Here is an 18031-nt window from a genome sequence, read left to right as displayed (position 1 = left end):
GCCGTGCTCGAAGCGTCAGCCATTGCTTGGTGACAGTGTGCTTCGATGAGAAGTGGACAGATGATGCATCTCTCTCGCCGTCAGTTATAGGCGGGAATCATACTTAATGTAGTTTTCTGCAAGCGTCAGCGGAGCGTCAGACATCTGTGTCTGGTCTTCTCCCTTCATGCATCCACCAAGTCCACTCCTGGCAGTCTCCAGTAAAAGCCCCCTGTGCTGAAGCGAAAATTGCCGCCGTTTCTATAGATACAGAGTGCCATTGCTTACTGGGAACAGTTAAGGAACCATAGTACAATATCTTGTTGTGAAACTGTCTACTTTTCTCACTTGTGGCCGAGAAAACTGAAACCCTCTCACCTTGGGCTGGAAGAATTAAAGATCATGACTGGGATTACATACATTGACTCGTGAAGTAATACAAAATTATTTCACTCTTCACTGTATTTGTTTCTGTACAAAATGTGCGTTCTATTGCTATATTTCTATCTGTAGGTAAAAATTGGGTATTGAAAGAAAATTCCCGTGAACAGGGGCGTGAAGATATGGTTCCGCTTTTACAGCATTTACACATAGCAGCGTCATGGATCTACGAGAATTTTGCTTGTATGTGTAAGGTTAACATATTTAAGCATAGAACTGAAGTCACAACAATTTTCACCTTTTGAAGACGCTTGTGGTTACCCATATGTCAATTCCCATCTCGTGATTGGCACACATTTTTAAAAATTGCCCGTCCCTTGTGGGGATCGAACCCACGACCTTTGGATTACAAGTGCAACGCGCTATCCTCTGCGCCAAGGGGACGCTGTGCAAGTGACGGTCTCAGATGTAAGAGATTCTGCAAGACATGACCCGTGCTACATGTCTCGCGTTACTTTTCTGATAGGCTTACTTTCATATTTCTCTGAAGCAATTACATCAAAGACTCATTATTTATGTAACAGACACGATACATCGCTCCGAATCGCTCTGTTTACCATGGCTCTACTGATTGAAACACCTGCGTATTGACAGAGTTGCTCTGTACAATCGTAGTAACACAGTCCTGCTATTAGATTCGCTCACGTGCGCTGCTTACAGATAAATGGGAATTGCGCTCTTTAGAACAGCATCCACTCACAAAGTGGTAAACGACACACTGGGAACACTGTACGATTAGTCACATTTTTTGACTTTGGTTGACTGCTGTGTCACAGCCGGTCCCCATCATATGTATACACTCCAACGGACGTGTGTGCCCTGTTAGCACATTTACCAGGAACGTTAGCTGCATCACCTCCCTGGCAATTCGATGCCGTGCTCGAAGCGTCAGCCATTGCTTGGTGACAGTGTGCTTCGATGAGAAGTGGACAGATGATGCATCTCTCTCGCCGTCAGTTATAGGCGGGAATCATACTTAATGTAGTTTTCTGCAAGCGTCAGCGGAGCGTCAGACATCTGTGTCTGGTCTTCTCCCTTCATGCATCCACCAAGTCCACTCCTGGCAGTCTCCAGTAAAAGCCCCCTGTGCTGAAGCGAAAATTGCCGCCGTTTCTATAGATACAGAGTGCCATTGCTTACTGGGAACAGTTAAGGAACCATAGTACAATATCTTGTTGTGAAACTGTCTACTTTTCTCACTTGTGGCCGAGAAAACTGAAACCCTCTCACCTTGGGCTGGAAGAATTAAAGATCATGACTGGGATTACATACATTGACTCGTGAAGTAATACAAAATTATTTCACTCTTCACTGTATTTGTTTCTGTACCAAATGTGCGTTCTATTGCTATATTTCTATCTGTAGGTAAAAATTGGGTATTGAAAGAAAATTCCCGTGAACAGGGGCGTGAAGATATGGTTCCGCTTTTACAGCATTTACACATAGCAGCGTCATGGATCTACGAGAATTTTGCTTGTATGTGTAAGGTTAACATATTTAAGCATAGAACTGAAGTCACAACAATTTTCACCTTTTGAAGACGCTTGTGGTTACCCATATGTCAATTCCCATCTCGTGATTGGCACACATTTTTAAAAATTGCCCGTCCCTTGTGGGGATCGAACCCACGACCTTTGGATTAGAAGTCCAACGCGCTATCCTCTGCGCCAAGGGGACGCTGTGCAAGTGACGGTCTCAGATGTAAGAGATTCTGCAAGACATGACCCGTGCTACATGTCTCGCGTTACTTTTCTGATAGGCTTACTTTCATATTTCTCTGAAGCAATTACATCAAAGACTCATTATTTATGTAACAGACACGATACATCGCTCCGAATCGCTCTGTTTACCATGGCTCTACTGATTGAAACACCTGCGTATTGACAGAGTTGCTCTGTACAATCGTAGTAACACAGTCCTGCTATTAGATTCGCTCACGTGCGCTGCTTACAGATAAATGGGAATTGCGCTCTTTAGAACAGCATCCACTCACAAAGTGGTAAACGACACACTGGGAACACTGTACGATTAGTCACATTTTTTGACTTTGGTTGACTGCTGTGTCACAGCCGGTCCCCATCATATGTATACACTCCAACGGACGTGTGTGCCCTGTTAGCACATTTACCAGGAACGTTAGCTGCATCACCTCCCTGGCAATTCCATGCCGTGCTCGAAGCGTCAGCCATTGCTTGGTGACAGTGTGCTTCGATGAGAAGTGGACAGATGATGCATCTCTCTCGCCGTCAGTTATAGGCGGGAATCATACTTAATGTAGTTTTCTGCAAGCGTCAGCGGAGCGTCAGACATCTGTGTCTGGTCTTCTCCCTTCATGCATCCACCAAGTCCACTCCTGGCAGTCTCCAGTAAAAGCCCCCTGTGCTGAAGCGAAAATTGCCGCCGTTTCTATAGATACAGAGTGCCATTGCTTACTGGGAACAGTTAAGGAACCATAGTACAATATCTTGTTGTGAAACTGTCTACTTTTCTCACTTGTGGCCGAGAAAACTGAAACCCTCTCACCTTGGGCTGGAAGAATTAAAGATCATGACTGGGATTACATACATTGACTCGTGAAGTAATACAAAATTATTTCACTCTTCACTGTATTTGTTTCTGTACAAAATGTGCGTTCTATTGCTATATTTCTATCTGTAGGTAAAAATTGGGTATTGAAAGAAAATTCCCGTGAACAGGGGCGTGAAGATATGGTTCCGCTTTTACAGCATTTACACATAGCAGCGTCATGGATCTACGAGAATTTTGCTTGTATGTGTAAGGTTAACATATTTAAGCATAGAACTGAAGTCACAACAATTTTCACCTTTTGAAGACGCTTGTGGTTACCCATATGTCAATTCCCATCTCGTGATTGGCACACATTTTTAAAAATTGCCCGTCCCTTGTGGGGATCGAACCCACGACCTTTGGATTACAAGTCCAACGCGCTATCCTCTGCGCCAAGGGGACGCTGTGCAAGTGACGGTCTCAGATGTAAGAGATTCTGCAAGACATGACCCGTGCTACATGTCTCGCGTTACTTTTCTGATAGGCTTACTTTCATATTTCTCTGAAGCAATTACATCAAAGACTCATTATTTATGTAACAGACACGATACATCGCTCCGAATCGCTCTGTTTACCATGGCTCTACTGATTGAAACACCTGCGTATTGACAGAGTTGCTCTGTACAATCGTAGTAACACAGTCCTGCTATTAGATTCGCTCACGTGCGCTGCTTACAGATAAATGGGAATTGCGCTCTTTAGAACAGCATCCACTCACAAAGTGGTAAACGACACACTGGGAACACTGTACGATTAGTCACATTTTTTGACTTTGGTTGACTGCTGTGTCACAGCCGGTCCCCATCATATGTATACACTCCAACGGACGTGTGTGCCCTGTTAGCACATTTACCAGGAACGTTAGCTGCATCACCTCCCTGGCAATTCGATGCCGTGCTCGAAGCGTCAGCCATTGCTTGGTGACAGTGTGCTTCGATGAGAAGTGGACAGATGATGCATCTCTCTCGCCGTCAGTTATAGGCGGGAATCATACTTAATGTAGTTTTCTGCAAGCGTCAGCGGAGCGTCAGACATCTGTGTCTGGTCTTCTCCCTTCATGCATCCACCAAGTCCACTCCTGGCAGTCTCCAGTAAAAGCCCCCTGTGCTGAAGCGAAAATTGCCGCCGTTTCTATAGATACAGAGTGCCATTGCTTACTGGGAACAGTTAAGGAACCATAGTACAATATCTTGTTGTGAAACTGTCTACTTTTCTCACTTGTGGCCGAGAAAACTGAAACCCTCTCACCTTGGGCTGGAAGAATTAAAGATCATGACTGGGATTACATACATTGACTCGTGAAGTAATACAAAATTATTTCACTCTTCACTGTATTTGTTTCTGTACAAAATGTGCGTTCTATTGCTATATTTCTATCTGTAGGTAAAAATTGGGTATTGAAAGAAAATTCCCGTGAACAGGGGCGTGAAGATATGGTTCCGCTTTTACAGCATTTACACATAGCAGCGTCATGGATCTACGAGAATTTTGCTTGTATGTGTAAGGTTAACATATTTAAGCATAGAACTGAAGTCACAACAATTTTCACCTTTTGAAGACGCTTGTGGTTACCCATATGTCAATTCCCATCTCGTGATTGGCACACATTTTTAAAAATTGCCCGTCCCTTGTGGGGATCGAACCCACGACCTTTGGATTAGAAGTCCAACGCGCTATCCTCTGCGCCAAAGGGACGCTGTGCAAGTGACGGTCTCAGATGTAAGAGATTCTGCAAGACATGACCCGTGCTACATGTCTCGCGTTACTTTTCTGATAGGCTTACTTTCATATTTCTCTGAAGCAATTACATCAAAGACTCATTATTTATGTAACAGACACGATACATCGCTCCGAATCGCTCTGTTTACCATGGCTCTACTGATTGAAACACCTGCGTATTGACAGAGTTGCTCTGTACAATCGTAGTAACACAGTCCTGCTATTAGATTCGCTCACGTGCGCTGCTTACAGATAAATGGGAATTGCGCTCTTTAGAACAGCATCCACTCACAAAGTGGTAAACGACACACTGGGAACACTGTACGATTAGTCACATTTTTTGACTTTGGTTGACTGCTGTGTCACAGCCGGTCCCCATCATATGTATACACTCCAACGGACGTGTGTGCCCTGTTAGCACATTTACCAGGAACGTTAGCTGCATCACCTCCCTGGCAATTCCATGCCGTGCTCGAAGCGTCAGCCATTGCTTGGTGACAGTGTGCTTCGATGAGAAGTGGACAGATGATGCATCTCTCTCGCCGTCAGTTATAGGCGGGAATCATACTTAATGTAGTTTTCTGCAAGCGTCAGCGGAGCGTCAGACATCTGTGTCTGGTCTTCTCCCTTCATGCATCCACCAAGTCCACTCCTGGCAGTCTCCAGTAAAAGCCCCCTGTGCTGAAGCGAAAATTGCCGCCGTTTCTATAGATACAGAGTGCCATTGCTTACTGGGAACAGTTAAGGAACCATAGTACAATATCTTGTTGTGAAACTGTCTACTTTTCTCACTTGTGGCCGAGAAAACTGAAACCCTCTCACCTTGGGCTGGAAGAATTAAAGATCATGACTGGGATTACATACATTGACTCGTGAAGTAATACAAAATTATTTCACTCTTCACTGTATTTGTTTCTGTACAAAATGTGCGTTCTATTGCTATATTTCTATCTGTAGGTAAAAATTGGGTATTGAAAGAAAATTCCCGTGAACAGGGGCGTGAAGATATGGTTCCGCTTTTACAGCATTTACACATAGCAGCGTCATGGATCTACGAGAATTTTGCTTGTATGTGTAAGGTTAACATATTTAAGCATAGAACTGAAGTCACAACAATTTTCACCTTTTGAAGACGCTTGTGGTTACCCATATGTCAATTCCCATCTCGTGATTGGCACACATTTTTAAAAATTGCCCGTCCCTTGTGGGGATCGAACCCACGACCTTTGGATTAGAAGTCCAACGCGCTATCCTCTGCGCCAAAGGGACGCTGTGCAAGTGACGGTCTCAGATGTAAGAGATTCTGCAAGACATGACCCGTGCTACATGTCTCGCGTTACTTTTCTGATAGGCTTACTTTCATATTTCTCTGAAGCAATTACATCAAAGACTCATTATTTATGTAACAGACACGATACATCGCTCCGAATCGCTCTGTTTACCATGGCTCTACTGATTGAAACACCTGCGTATTGACAGAGTTGCTCTGTACAATCGTAGTAACACAGTCCTGCTATTAGATTCGCTCACGTGCGCTGCTTACAGATAAATGGGAATTGCGCTCTTTAGAACAGCATCCACTCACAAAGTGGTAAACGACACACTGGGAACACTGTACGATTAGTCACATTTTTTGACTTTGGTTGACTGCTGTGTCACAGCCGGTCCCCATCATATGTATACACTCCAACGGACGTGTGTGCCCTGTTAGCACATTTACCAGGAACATTAGCTGCATCACCTCCCTGGCAATTCCATGCCGTGCTCGAAGCGTCAGCCATTGCTTGGTGACAGTGTGCTTCGATGAGAAGTGGACAGATGATGCATCTCTCTCGCCGTCAGTTATAGGCGGGAATCATACTTAATGTAGTTTTCTGCAAGCGTCAGCGGAGCGTCAGACATCTGTGTCTGGTCTTCTCCCTTCATGCATCCACCAAGTCCACTCCTGGCAGTCTCCAGTAAAAGCCCCCTGTGCTGAAGCGAAAATTGCCGCCGTTTCTATAGATACAGAGTGCCATTGCTTACTGGGAACAGTTAAGGAACCATAGTACAATATCTTGTTGTGAAACTGTCTACTTTTCTCACTTGTGGCCGAGAAAACTGAAACCCTCTCACCTTGGGCTGGAAGAATTAAAGATCATGACTGGGATTACATACATTGACTCGTGAAGTAATACAAAATTATTTCACTCTTCACTGTATTTGTTTCTGTACAAAATGTGCGTTCTATTGCTATATTTCTATCTGTAGGTAAAAATTGGGTATTGAAAGAAAATTCCCGTGAACAGGGGCGTGAAGATATGGTTCCGCTTTTACAGCATTTACACATAGCAGCGTCATGGATCTACGAGAATTTTGCTTGTATGTGTGAGGTTAACATATTTAAGCATAGAACTGAAGTCACAACAATTTTCACCTTTTGAAGACGCTTGTGGTTACCCATATGTCAATTCCCATCTCGTGATTGGCACACATTTTTAAAAATTGCCCGTCCCTTGTGGGGATCGAACCCACGAACTTTGGATTAGAAGTCCAACGCGCTATCCTCTGCGCCAAAGGGACGCTGTGCAAGTGACGGTCTCAGATGTAAGAGATTCTGCAGGACATGACCCGTGCTACATGTCTCGCGTTACTTTTCTGATAGGCTTACTTTCATATTTCTCTGAAGCAATTACATCAAAGACTCATTATTTATGTAACAGACACGATACATCGCTCCGAATCGCTCTGTTTACCATGGATCTACTGATTGAAACACCTGCGTATTGACAGAGTTGCTCTGTACAATCGTAGTAACACAGTCCTGCTATTAGATTCGCTCACGTGCGCTGCTTACAGATAAATGGGAATTGCGCTCTTTAGAACAGCATCCACTCACAAAGTGGTAAACGACACACTGGGAACACTGTACGATTAGTCACATTTTTTGACTTTGGTTGACTGCTGTGTCACAGCCGGTCCCCATCATATGTATACACTCCAACGGACGTGTGTGCCCTGTTAGCACATTTACCAGGAACGTTAGCTGCATCACCTCCCTGGCAATTCCATGCCGTGCTCGAAGCGTCAGCCATTGCTTGGTGACAGTGTGCTTCGATGAGAAGTGGACAGATGATGCATCTCTCTCGCCGTCAGTTATAGGCGGGAATCATACTTAATGTAGTTTTCTGCAAGCGTCAGCGGAGCGTCAGACATCTGTGTCTGGTCTTCTCCCTTCATGCATCCACCAAGTCCACTCCTGGCAGTCTCCAGTAAAAGCCCCCTGTCCTGAAGCGAAAATTGCCGCCGTTTCTATAGATACAGAGTGCCATTGCTTACTGGGAACAGTTAAGGAACCATAGTACAATATCTTGTTGTGAAACTGTCTACTTTTCTCACTTGTGGCCGAGAAAACTGAAACCCTCTCACCTTGGGCTGGAAGAATTAAAGATCATGACTGGGATTACATACATTGACTCGTGAAGTAATACAAAATTATTTCACTCTTCACTGTATTTGTTTCTGTACAAAATGTGCGTTCTATTGCTATATTTCTATCTGTAGGTAAAAATTGGGTATTGAAAGAAAATTCCCGTGAACAGGGGCGTGAAGATATGGTTCCGCTTTTACAGCATTTACACATAGCAGCGTCATGGATCTACGAGAATTTTGCTTGTATGTGTAAGGTTAACATATTTAAGCATAGAACTGAAGTCACAACAATTTTCACCTTTTGAAGACGCTTGTGGTTACCCATATGTCAATTCCCATCTCGTGATTGGCACACATTTTTAAAAATTGCCCGTCCCTTGTGGGGATCGAACCCACGACCTTTGGATTAGAAGTCCAACGCGCTATCCTCTGCGCCAAAGGGACGCTGTGCAAGTGACGGTCTCAGATGTAAGAGATTCTGCAAGACATGACCCGTGCTACATGTCTCGCGTTACTTTTCTGATAGGCTTACTTTCATATTTCTCTGAAGCAATTACATCAAAGACTCATTATTTATGTAACAGACACGATACATCGCTCCGAATCGCTCTGTTTACCATGGCTCTACTGATTGAAACACCTGCGTATTGACAGAGTTGCTCTGTACAATCGTAGTAACACAGTCCTGCTATTAGATTCGCTCACGTGCGCTGCTTACAGATAAATGGGAATTGCGCTCTTTAGAACAGCATCCACTCACAAAGTGGTAAACGACACACTGGGAACACTGTACGATTAGTCACATTTTTTGACTTTGGTTGACTGCTGTGTCACAGCCGGTCCCCATCATATGTATACACTCCAACGGACGTGTGTGCCCTGTTAGCACATTTACCAGGAACATTAGCTGCATCACCTCCCTGGCAATTCCATGCCGTGCTCGAAGCGTCAGCCATTGCTTGGTGACAGTGTGCTTCGATGAGAAGTGGACAGATGATGCATCTCTCTCGCCGTCAGTTATAGGCGGGAATCATACTTAATGTAGTTTTCTGCAAGCGTCAGCGGAGCGTCAGACATCTGTGTCTGGTCTTCTCCCTTCATGCATCCACCAAGTCCACTCCTGGCAGTCTCCAGTAAAAGCCCCCTGTGCTGAAGCGAAAATTGCCGCCGTTTCTATAGATACAGAGTGCCATTGCTTACTGGGAACAGTTAAGGAACCATAGTACAATATCTTGTTGTGAAACTGTCTACTTTTCTCACTTGTGGCCGAGAAAACTGAAACCCTCTCACCTTGGGCTGGAAGAATTAAAGATCATGACTGGGATTACATACATTGACTCGTGAAGTAATACAAAATTATTTCACTCTTCACTGTATTTGTTTCTGTACAAAATGTGCGTTCTATTGCTATATTTCTATCTGTAGGTAAAAATTGGGTATTGAAAGAAAATTCCCGTGAACAGGGGCGTGAAGATATGGTTCCGCTTTTACAGCATTTACACATAGCAGCGTCATGGATCTACGAGAATTTTGCTTGTATGTGTAAGGTTAACATATTTAAGCATAGAACTGAAGTCACAACAATTTTCACCTTTTGAAGACGCTTGTGGTTATCCATATGTCAATTCCCATCTCGTGATTGGCACACATTTTTAAAAATTGCCCGTCCCTTGTGGGGATCGAACCCACGACCTTTGGATTACAAGTCCAACGCGCTATCCTCTGCGCCAAAGGGACGCTGTGCAAGTGACGGTCTCAGATGTAAGAGATTCTGCAAGACATGACCCGTGCTACATGTCTCGCGTTACTTTTCTGATAGGCTTACTTTCATATTTCTCTGAAGCAATTACATCAAAGACTCATTATTTATGTAACAGACACGATACATCGCTCCGAATCGCTCTGTTTACCATGGCTCTACTGATTGAAACACCTGCGTATTGACAGAGTTGCTCTGTACAATCGTAGTAACACAGTCCTGCTATTAGATTCGCTCACGTGCGCTGCTTACAGATAAATGGGAATTGCGCTCTTTAGAACAGCATCTACTCACAAAGTGGTAAACGACACACTGGGAACACTGTACGATTAGTCACATTTTTTGACTTTGGTTGACTGCTGTGTCACAGCCGGTCCCCATCATATGTATACACTGCAACGGACGTGTGTGCCCTGTTAGCACATTTACCAGGAACGTTAGCTGCATCACCTCCCTGGCAATTCCATGCCGTGCTCGAAGCGTCAGCCATTGCTTGGTGACAGTGTGCTTCGATGAGAAGTGGACAGATGATGCATCTCTCTCGCCGTCAGTTATAGGCGGGAATCATACTTAATGTAGTTTTCTGCAAGCGTCAGCGGAGCGTCAGACATCTGTGTCTGGTCTTCTCCCTTCAAGCATCCACCAAGTCCACTCCTGGCAGTCTCCAGTAAAAGCCCCCTGTGCTGAAGCGAAAATTGCCGCCGTTTCTATAGATACAGAGTGCCATTGCTTACTGGGAACAGTTAAGGAACCATAGTACAATATCTTGTTGTGAAACTGTCTACTTTTCTCACTTGTGGCCGAGAAAACTGAAACCCTCTCACCTTGGGCTGGAAGAATTAAAGATCATGACTGGGATTACATACATTGACTCGTGAAGTAATACAAAATTATTTCACTCTTCACTGTATTTGTTTCTGTACAAAATGTGCGTTCTATTGCTATATTTCTATCTGTAGGTAAAAATTGGGTATTGAAAGAAAATTCCCGTGAACAGGGGCGTGAAGATATGGTTCCGCTTTTACAGCATTTACACATAGCAGCGTCATGGATCTACGAGAATTTTGCTTGTATGTGTAAGGTTAACATATTTAAGCATAGAACTGAAGTCACAACAATTTTCACCTTTTGAAGACGCTTGTGGTTATCCATATGTCAATTCCCATCTCGTGATTGGCACACATTTTTAAAAATTGCCCGTCCCTTGTGGGGATCGAACCCATGACCTTTGGATTAGAAGTCCAACGCGCTATCCTCTGCGCCAAAGGGACGCTGTGCAAGTGACGGTCTCAGATGTAAGAGATTCTGCAAGACATGACCCGTGCTACATGTCTCGCGTTACTTTTCTGATAGGCTTACTTTCATATTTCTCTGAAGCAATTACATCAAAGACTCATTATTTATGTAACAGACACGATACATCGCTCCGAATCGCTCTGTTTACCATGGCTCTACTGATTGAAACACCTGCGTATTGACAGAGTTGCTCTGTACAATCGTAGTAACACAGTCCTGCTATTAGATTCGCTCACGTGCGCTGCTTACAGATAAATGGGAGTTGCGCTCTTTAGAACAGCATCCACTCACAAAGTGGTAAACGACACACTGGGAACACTGTACGATTAGTCACATTTTTTGACTTTGGTTGACTGCTGTGTCACAGCCGGTCCCCATCATATGTATACACTCCAACGGACGTGTGTGCCCTGTTAGCACATTTACCTGGAACGTTAGCTGCATCACCTCCCTGGCAATTCCATGCCGTGCTCGAAGCGTCAGCCATTGCTTGGTGACAGTGTGCTTCGATGAGAAGTGGACAGATGATGCATCTCTCTCGCCGTCAGTTATAGGCGGGAATCATACTTAATGTAGTTTTCTGCAAGCGTCAGCGGAGCGTCAGACATCTGTGTCTGGTCTTCTCCCTTCATGCATCCACCAAGTCCACTCCTGGCAGTCTCCAGTAAAAGCCCCCTGTGCTGAAGCGAAAATTGCCGCCGTTTCTATAGATACAGAGTGCCATTGCTTACTGGGAACAGTTAAGGAACCATAGTACAATATCTTGTTGTGAAACTGTCTACTTTTCTCACTTGTGGCCGAGAAAACTGAAACCCTCTCACCTTGGGCTGGAAGAATTAAAGATCATGACTGGGATTACATACATTGACTCGTGAAGTAATACAAAATTATTTCACTCTTCACTGTATTTGTTTCTGTACAAAATGTGCGTTCTATTGCTATATTTCTATCTGTAGGTAAAAATTGGGTATTGAAAGAAAATTCCCGTGAACAGGGGCGTGAAGATATGGTTCCGCTTTTACAGCATTTACACATAGCAGCGTCATGGATCTACGAGAATTTTGCTTGTATGTGTAAGGTTAACATATTTAAGCATAGAACTGAAGTCACAACAATTTTCACCTTTTGAAGACGCTTGTGGTTACCCATATGTCAATTCCCATCTCGTGATTGGCACACATTTTTAAAAATTGCCCGTCCCTTGTGGGGATCGGACCCATGACCTTTGGATTAGAAGTCCAACGCGCTATCCTCTGCGCCAAAGGGACGCTGTGCAAGTGACGGTCTCAGATGTAAGAGATTCTGCAAGACATGACCCGTGCTACATGTCTCGCGTTACTTTTCTGATAGGCTTACTTTCATATTTCTCTGAAGCAATTACATCAAAGACTCATTATTTATGTAACAGACACGATACATCGCTCCGAATCGCTCTGTTTACCATGGCTCTACTGATTGAAACACCTGCGTATTGACAGAGTTGCTCTGTACAATCGTAGTAACACAGTCCTGCTATTAGATTCGCTCACGTGCGCTGCTTACAGATAAATGGGAATTGCGCTCTTTAGAACAGCATCCACTCACAAAGTGGTAAACGACACACTGGGAACACTGTACGATTAGTCACATTTTTTGACTTTGGTTGACTGCTGTGTCACAGCCGGTCCCCATCATATGTATACACTCCAACGGACGTGTGTGCCCTGTTAGCACATTTACCAGGAACGTTAGCTGCATCACCTCCCTGGCAATTCCATGCCGTGCTCGAAGCGTCAGCCATTGCTTGGTGACAGTGTGCTTCGATGAGAAGTGGACAGATGATGCATCTCTCTCGCCGTCAGTTATAGGCGGGAATCATACTTAATGTAGTTTTCTGCAAGCGTCAGCGGAGCGTCAGACATCTGTGTCTGGTCTTCTCCCTTCATGCATCCACCAAGTCCACTCCTGGCAGTCTCCAGTAAAAGCCCCCTGTGCTGAAGCGAAAATTGCCGCCGTTTCTATAGATACAGAGTGCCATTGCTTACTGGGAACAGTTAAGGAACCATAGTACAATATCTTGTTGTGAAACTGTCTACTTTTCTCACTTGTGGCCGAGAAAACTGAAACCCTCTCACCTTGGGCTGGAAGAATTAAAGATCATGACTGGGATTACATACATTGACTCGTGAAGTAATACAAAATTATTTCACTCTTCACTGTATTTGTTTCTGTACAAAATGTGCGTTCTATTGCTATATTTCTATCTGTAGGTAAAAATTGGGTATTGAAAGAAAATTCCCGTGAACAGGGGCGTGAAGATATGGTTCCGCTTTTACAGCATTTACACATAGCAGCGTCATGGATCTACGAGAATTTTGCTTGTATGTGTAAGGTTAACATATTTAAGCATAGAACTGAAGTCACCACAATTTTCACCTTTTGAAGACGCTTGTGGTTACCCATATGTCAATTCCCATCTCGTGATTGGCACACATTTTTAAAAATTGCCCGTCCCTTGTGGGGATCGAACCCACGACCTTTGGATTACAAGTCCAACGCGCTATCCTCTGCGCCAAGGGGACGCTGTGCAAGTGACGGTCTCAGATGTAAGAGATTCTGCAAGACATGACCCGTGCTACATGTCTCGCGTTACTTTTCTGATAGGCTTACTTTCATATTTCTCTGAAGCAATTACATCAAAGACTCATTATTTATGTAACGGACACGATACATCGCTCCGAATCGCTCTGTTTACCATGGCTCTACTGATTGAAACACCTGCGTATTGACAGAGTTGCTCTGTACAATCGTAGTAACACAGTCCTGCTATTAGATTCGCTCACGTGCGCTGCTTACAGATAAATGGGAATTGCGCTCTTTAGAACAGCATCCACTCACAAAGTGGTAAACGACACACTGGGAACACTGTACGATTAGTCACATTTTTTGACTTTGGTTGACTGCTGTGTCACAGCCGGTCCCCATCATATGTATACACTCCAACGGACGTGTGTGCCCTGTTAGCACATTTACCAGGAACGTTAGCTGCATCACCTCCCTGGCAATTCCATGCCGTGCTCGAAGCGTCAGCCATTGCTTGGTGACAGTGTGCTTCGATGAGAAGTGGACAGATGATGCATCTCTCTCGCCGTCAGTTATAGGCGGGAATCATACTTAATGTAGTTTTCTGCAAGCGTCAGCGGAGCGTCAGACATCTGTGTCTGGTCTTCTCCCTTCATGCATCCACCAAGTCCACTCCTGGCAGTCTCCAGTAAAAGCCCCCTGTGCTGAAGCGAAAATTGCCGCCGTTTCTATAGATACAGAGTGCCATTGCTTACTGGGAACAGTTAAGGAACCATAGTACAATATCTTGTTGTGAAACTGTCTACTTTTCTCACTTGTGGCCGAGAAAACTGAAACCCTCTCACCTTGGGTTGGAAGAATTAAAGATCATGACTGGGATTACATACATTGACTCGTGAAGTAATACAAAATTATTTCACTCTTCACTGTATTTGTTTCTGTACAAAATGTGCGTTCTATTGCTATATTTCTATCTGTAGGTAAAAATTGGGTATTGAAAGAAAATTCCCGTGAACAGGGGCGTGAAGATATGGTTCCGCTTTTACAGCATTTACACATAGCAGCGTCATGGATCTAGGAGAATTTTGCTTGTATGTGTAAGGATAACATATTTAAGCATAGAACTGAAGTCACAACAATTTTCACCTTTTGAAGACGCTTGTGGTTACCCATATGTCAATTCGCATCTCGTGATTGGCACACATTTTTAAAAATTGCCCGTCCCTTGTGGGGATCGAACCCACGACCTTTGGATTAGAAGTCCAACGCGCTATCCTCTGCGCCAAAGGGACGCTGTGCAAGTGACGGTCTCAGATGTAAGAGATTCTGCAAGACATGACCCGTGCTACATGTCTCGCGTTACTTTTCTGATAGGCTTACTTTCATATTTCTCTGAAGCAATTACATCAAAGACTCATTATTTATGTAACAGACACGATACATCGCTCCGAATCGCTCTGTTTACCATGGCTCTACTGATTGAAACACCTGCGTATTGACAGAGTTGCTCTGTACAATCGTAGTAACACAGTCCTGCTATTAGATTCGCTCACGTGCGCTGCTTACAGATAAATGGGAATTGCGCTCTTTAGAACAGCATCCACTCACAAAGTGGTAAACGACACACTGGGAACACTGTACGATTAGTCACATTTTTTGACTTTGGTTGACTGCTGTGTCACAGCCGGTCCCCATCATATGTATACACTCCAACGGGCGTGTGTGCCCTGTTAGCACATTTACCAGGAACGTTAGCTGCATCACCTCCCTGGCAATTCCATGCCGTGCTCGAAGCGTCAGCCATTGCTTGGTGACAGTGTGCTTCGATGAGAAGTGGACAGATGATGCATCTCTCTCGCCGTCAGTTATAGGCGGGAATCATACTTAATGTAGTTTTCTGCAAGCGTCAGCGGAGCGTCAGACATCTGTGTCTGGTCTTCTCCCTTCATGCATCCACCAAGTCCACTCCTGGCAGTCTCCAGTAAAAGCCCCCTGTGCTGAAGCGAAAATTGCCGCCGTTTCTATAGATACAGAGTGCCATTGCTTACTGGGAACAGTTAAGGAACCATAGTACAATATCTTGTTGTGAAACTGTCTACTTTTCTCACTTGTGGCCGAGAAAACTGAAACCCTCTCACCTTGGGCTGGAAGAATTAAAGATCATGACTGGGATTACATACATTGACTCGTGAAGTAATACAAAATTATTTCACTCTTCACTGTATTTGTTTCTGTACAAAATGTGCGTTCTATTGCTATATTTCTATCTGTAGGTAAAAATTGGGTATTGAAAGAAAATTCCCGTGAACAGGGGCGTGAAGATATGGTTCCGCTTTTACAGCATTTACACATAGCAGCGTCATGGATCTACGAGAATTTTGCTTGTATGTGTAAGGTTAACATATTTAAGCATAGAACTGAAGTCACAACAATTTTCACCTTTTGAAGACGCTTGTGGTTACCCATATGTCAATTCCCATCTCGTGATTGGCACACATTTTTAAAAATTGCCCGTCCCTTGTGGGGATCGAACCCACGACCTTTGGATTAGAAGTCCAACGCGCTATCCTCTGCGCCAAAGGGACGCTGTGCAAGTGACGGTCTCAGATGTAAGAGATTCTGCAAGACATGACCCGTGCTACATGTCTCGCGTTACTTTTCTGATAGGCTTACTTTCATATTTCTCTGAAGCAATTACATCAAAGACTCATTATTTATGTAACAGACACGATACATCGCTCCGAATCGCTCTGTTTACCATGGCTCTACTGATTGAAACACCTGCGTATTGACAGAGTTGCTCTGTACAATCGTAGTAACACAGTCCTGCTATTAGATTCGCTCACGTGCGCTGCTTACAGATAAATGGGAATTGCGCTCTTTAGAACAGCATCCACTCACAAAGTGGTAAACGACACACTGGGAACACTGTACGATTAGTCACATTTTTTGACTTTGGTTGACTGCTGTGTCACAGCCGGTCCCCATCATATGTATACACTCCAACGGACGTGTGTGCCCTGTTAGCACATTTACCAGGAACGTTAGCTGCATCACCTCCCTGGCAATTCCATGCCGTGCTCGAAGCGTCAGCCATTGCTTGGTGACAGTGTGCTTCGATGAGAAGTGGACAGATGATGCATCTCTCTCGCCGTCAGTTATAGGCGGGAATCATACTTAATGTAGTTTTCTGCAAGCGTCAGCGGAGCGTCAGACATCTGTGTCTGGTCTTCTCCCTTCATGCATCCACCAAGTCCACTCCTGGCAGTCTCCAGTAAAAGCCCCCTGTGCTGAAGCGAAAATTGCCGCCGTTCCTATAGATACAGAGTGCCATTGCTTACTGGGAACAGTTAAGGAACCATAGTACAATATCTTGTTGTGAAACTGTCTACTTTTCTCACTTGTGGCCGAGAAAACTGAAACCCTCTCACCTTGGGCTGGAAGAATTAAAGATCATGACTGGGATTACATACATTGACTCGTGAAGTAATACAAAATTATTTCACTCTTCACTGTATTTGTTTCTGTACAAAATGTGCGTTCTATTGCTATATTTCTATCTGTAGGTAAAAATTGGGTATTGAAAGAAAATTCCCGTGAACAGGGGCGTGAAGATATGGTTCCGCTTTTACAGCATTTACACATAGCAGCGTCATGGATCTACGAGAATTTTGCTTGTATGTGTAAGGTTAACATATTTAAGCATAGAACTGAAGTCACAACAATTTTCACCTTTTGAAGACGCTTGTGGTTACCCATATGTCAATTCCCATCTCGTGATTGGCACACATTTTTAAAAATTGCCTGTCCCTTGTGGGGATCGAACCCACGACCTTTGGATTAGAAGTCCAACGCGCTATCCTCTGCGCCAAAGGGACGCTGTGCAAGTGACGGTCTCAGATGTAAGAGATTCTGCAAGACATGACCCGTGCTACATGTCTCGCGTTACTTTTCTGATAGGCTTACTTTCATATTTCTCTGAAGCAATTACATCAAAGACTCATTATTTATGTAACAGACACGATACATCGCTCCGAATCGCTCTGTTTACCATGGCTCTACTGATTGAAACACCTGCGTATTGACAGAGTTGCTCTGTACAATCGTAGTAACACAGTCCTGCTATTAGATTCGCTCACGTGCGCTGCTTACAGATAAATGGGAATTGCGCTCTTTAGAACAGCATCCACTCACAAAGTGGTAAACGACACACTGGGAACACTGTACGATTAGTCACATTTTTTGACTTTGGTTGACTGCTGTGTCACAGCCGGTCCCCATCATATGTATACACTC

General features: G+C 44.1%; 14 non-coding genes across 14 annotated transcripts; all 14 read right to left on the bottom strand.

Annotated features, from left to right (window-relative positions):
• Positions 1–731: 731 nt before the first annotated feature.
• Trnat-ugu (transfer RNA threonine (anticodon UGU)) lies at positions 732–804 on the bottom strand. The gene has a single exon. It is a non-coding gene; the product is annotated as a tRNA-Thr (tRNA).
• Positions 805–2024: 1220 nt separating this feature from the next.
• On the bottom strand, positions 2025–2097 carry Trnar-ucu (transfer RNA arginine (anticodon UCU)). Its single transcript has one exon. It is a non-coding gene; the product is annotated as a tRNA-Arg (tRNA).
• A 1220-nt stretch (positions 2098–3317) lies between these two features.
• Positions 3318–3390, bottom strand: Trnat-ugu (transfer RNA threonine (anticodon UGU)). The gene has a single exon. It is a non-coding gene; the product is annotated as a tRNA-Thr (tRNA).
• A 1220-nt stretch (positions 3391–4610) lies between these two features.
• Trnar-ucu (transfer RNA arginine (anticodon UCU)) lies at positions 4611–4683 on the bottom strand. The gene has a single exon. It is a non-coding gene; the product is annotated as a tRNA-Arg (tRNA).
• A 1220-nt stretch (positions 4684–5903) lies between these two features.
• Positions 5904–5976, bottom strand: Trnar-ucu (transfer RNA arginine (anticodon UCU)). The gene has a single exon. It is a non-coding gene; the product is annotated as a tRNA-Arg (tRNA).
• A 1220-nt stretch (positions 5977–7196) lies between these two features.
• Positions 7197–7269, bottom strand: Trnar-ucu (transfer RNA arginine (anticodon UCU)). Its single transcript has one exon. It is a non-coding gene; the product is annotated as a tRNA-Arg (tRNA).
• Positions 7270–8489: 1220 nt separating this feature from the next.
• Positions 8490–8562, bottom strand: Trnar-ucu (transfer RNA arginine (anticodon UCU)). Its single transcript has one exon. It is a non-coding gene; the product is annotated as a tRNA-Arg (tRNA).
• A 1220-nt stretch (positions 8563–9782) lies between these two features.
• On the bottom strand, positions 9783–9855 carry Trnat-ugu (transfer RNA threonine (anticodon UGU)). Its single transcript has one exon. It is a non-coding gene; the product is annotated as a tRNA-Thr (tRNA).
• Positions 9856–11075: 1220 nt separating this feature from the next.
• Positions 11076–11148, bottom strand: Trnar-ucu (transfer RNA arginine (anticodon UCU)). Its single transcript has one exon. It is a non-coding gene; the product is annotated as a tRNA-Arg (tRNA).
• Positions 11149–12368: 1220 nt separating this feature from the next.
• Positions 12369–12441, bottom strand: Trnar-ucu (transfer RNA arginine (anticodon UCU)). The gene has a single exon. It is a non-coding gene; the product is annotated as a tRNA-Arg (tRNA).
• A 1220-nt stretch (positions 12442–13661) lies between these two features.
• On the bottom strand, positions 13662–13734 carry Trnat-ugu (transfer RNA threonine (anticodon UGU)). Its single transcript has one exon. It is a non-coding gene; the product is annotated as a tRNA-Thr (tRNA).
• Positions 13735–14954: 1220 nt separating this feature from the next.
• On the bottom strand, positions 14955–15027 carry Trnar-ucu (transfer RNA arginine (anticodon UCU)). Its single transcript has one exon. It is a non-coding gene; the product is annotated as a tRNA-Arg (tRNA).
• A 1220-nt stretch (positions 15028–16247) lies between these two features.
• On the bottom strand, positions 16248–16320 carry Trnar-ucu (transfer RNA arginine (anticodon UCU)). The gene has a single exon. It is a non-coding gene; the product is annotated as a tRNA-Arg (tRNA).
• Positions 16321–17540: 1220 nt separating this feature from the next.
• Positions 17541–17613, bottom strand: Trnar-ucu (transfer RNA arginine (anticodon UCU)). Its single transcript has one exon. It is a non-coding gene; the product is annotated as a tRNA-Arg (tRNA).
• Positions 17614–18031: the final 418 nt, after the last annotated feature.

The sequence above is a fragment of the Schistocerca cancellata genome, unplaced genomic scaffold (genome assembly GCF_023864275.1).
Source record: "Schistocerca cancellata isolate TAMUIC-IGC-003103 unplaced genomic scaffold, iqSchCanc2.1 HiC_scaffold_426, whole genome shotgun sequence".
NCBI lineage: Eukaryota > Metazoa > Arthropoda > Insecta > Orthoptera > Acrididae > Schistocerca > Schistocerca cancellata.
Note: the sequence above shows the minus strand (reverse complement) of the source record. Positions and strands in the feature narration are given on the sequence as shown.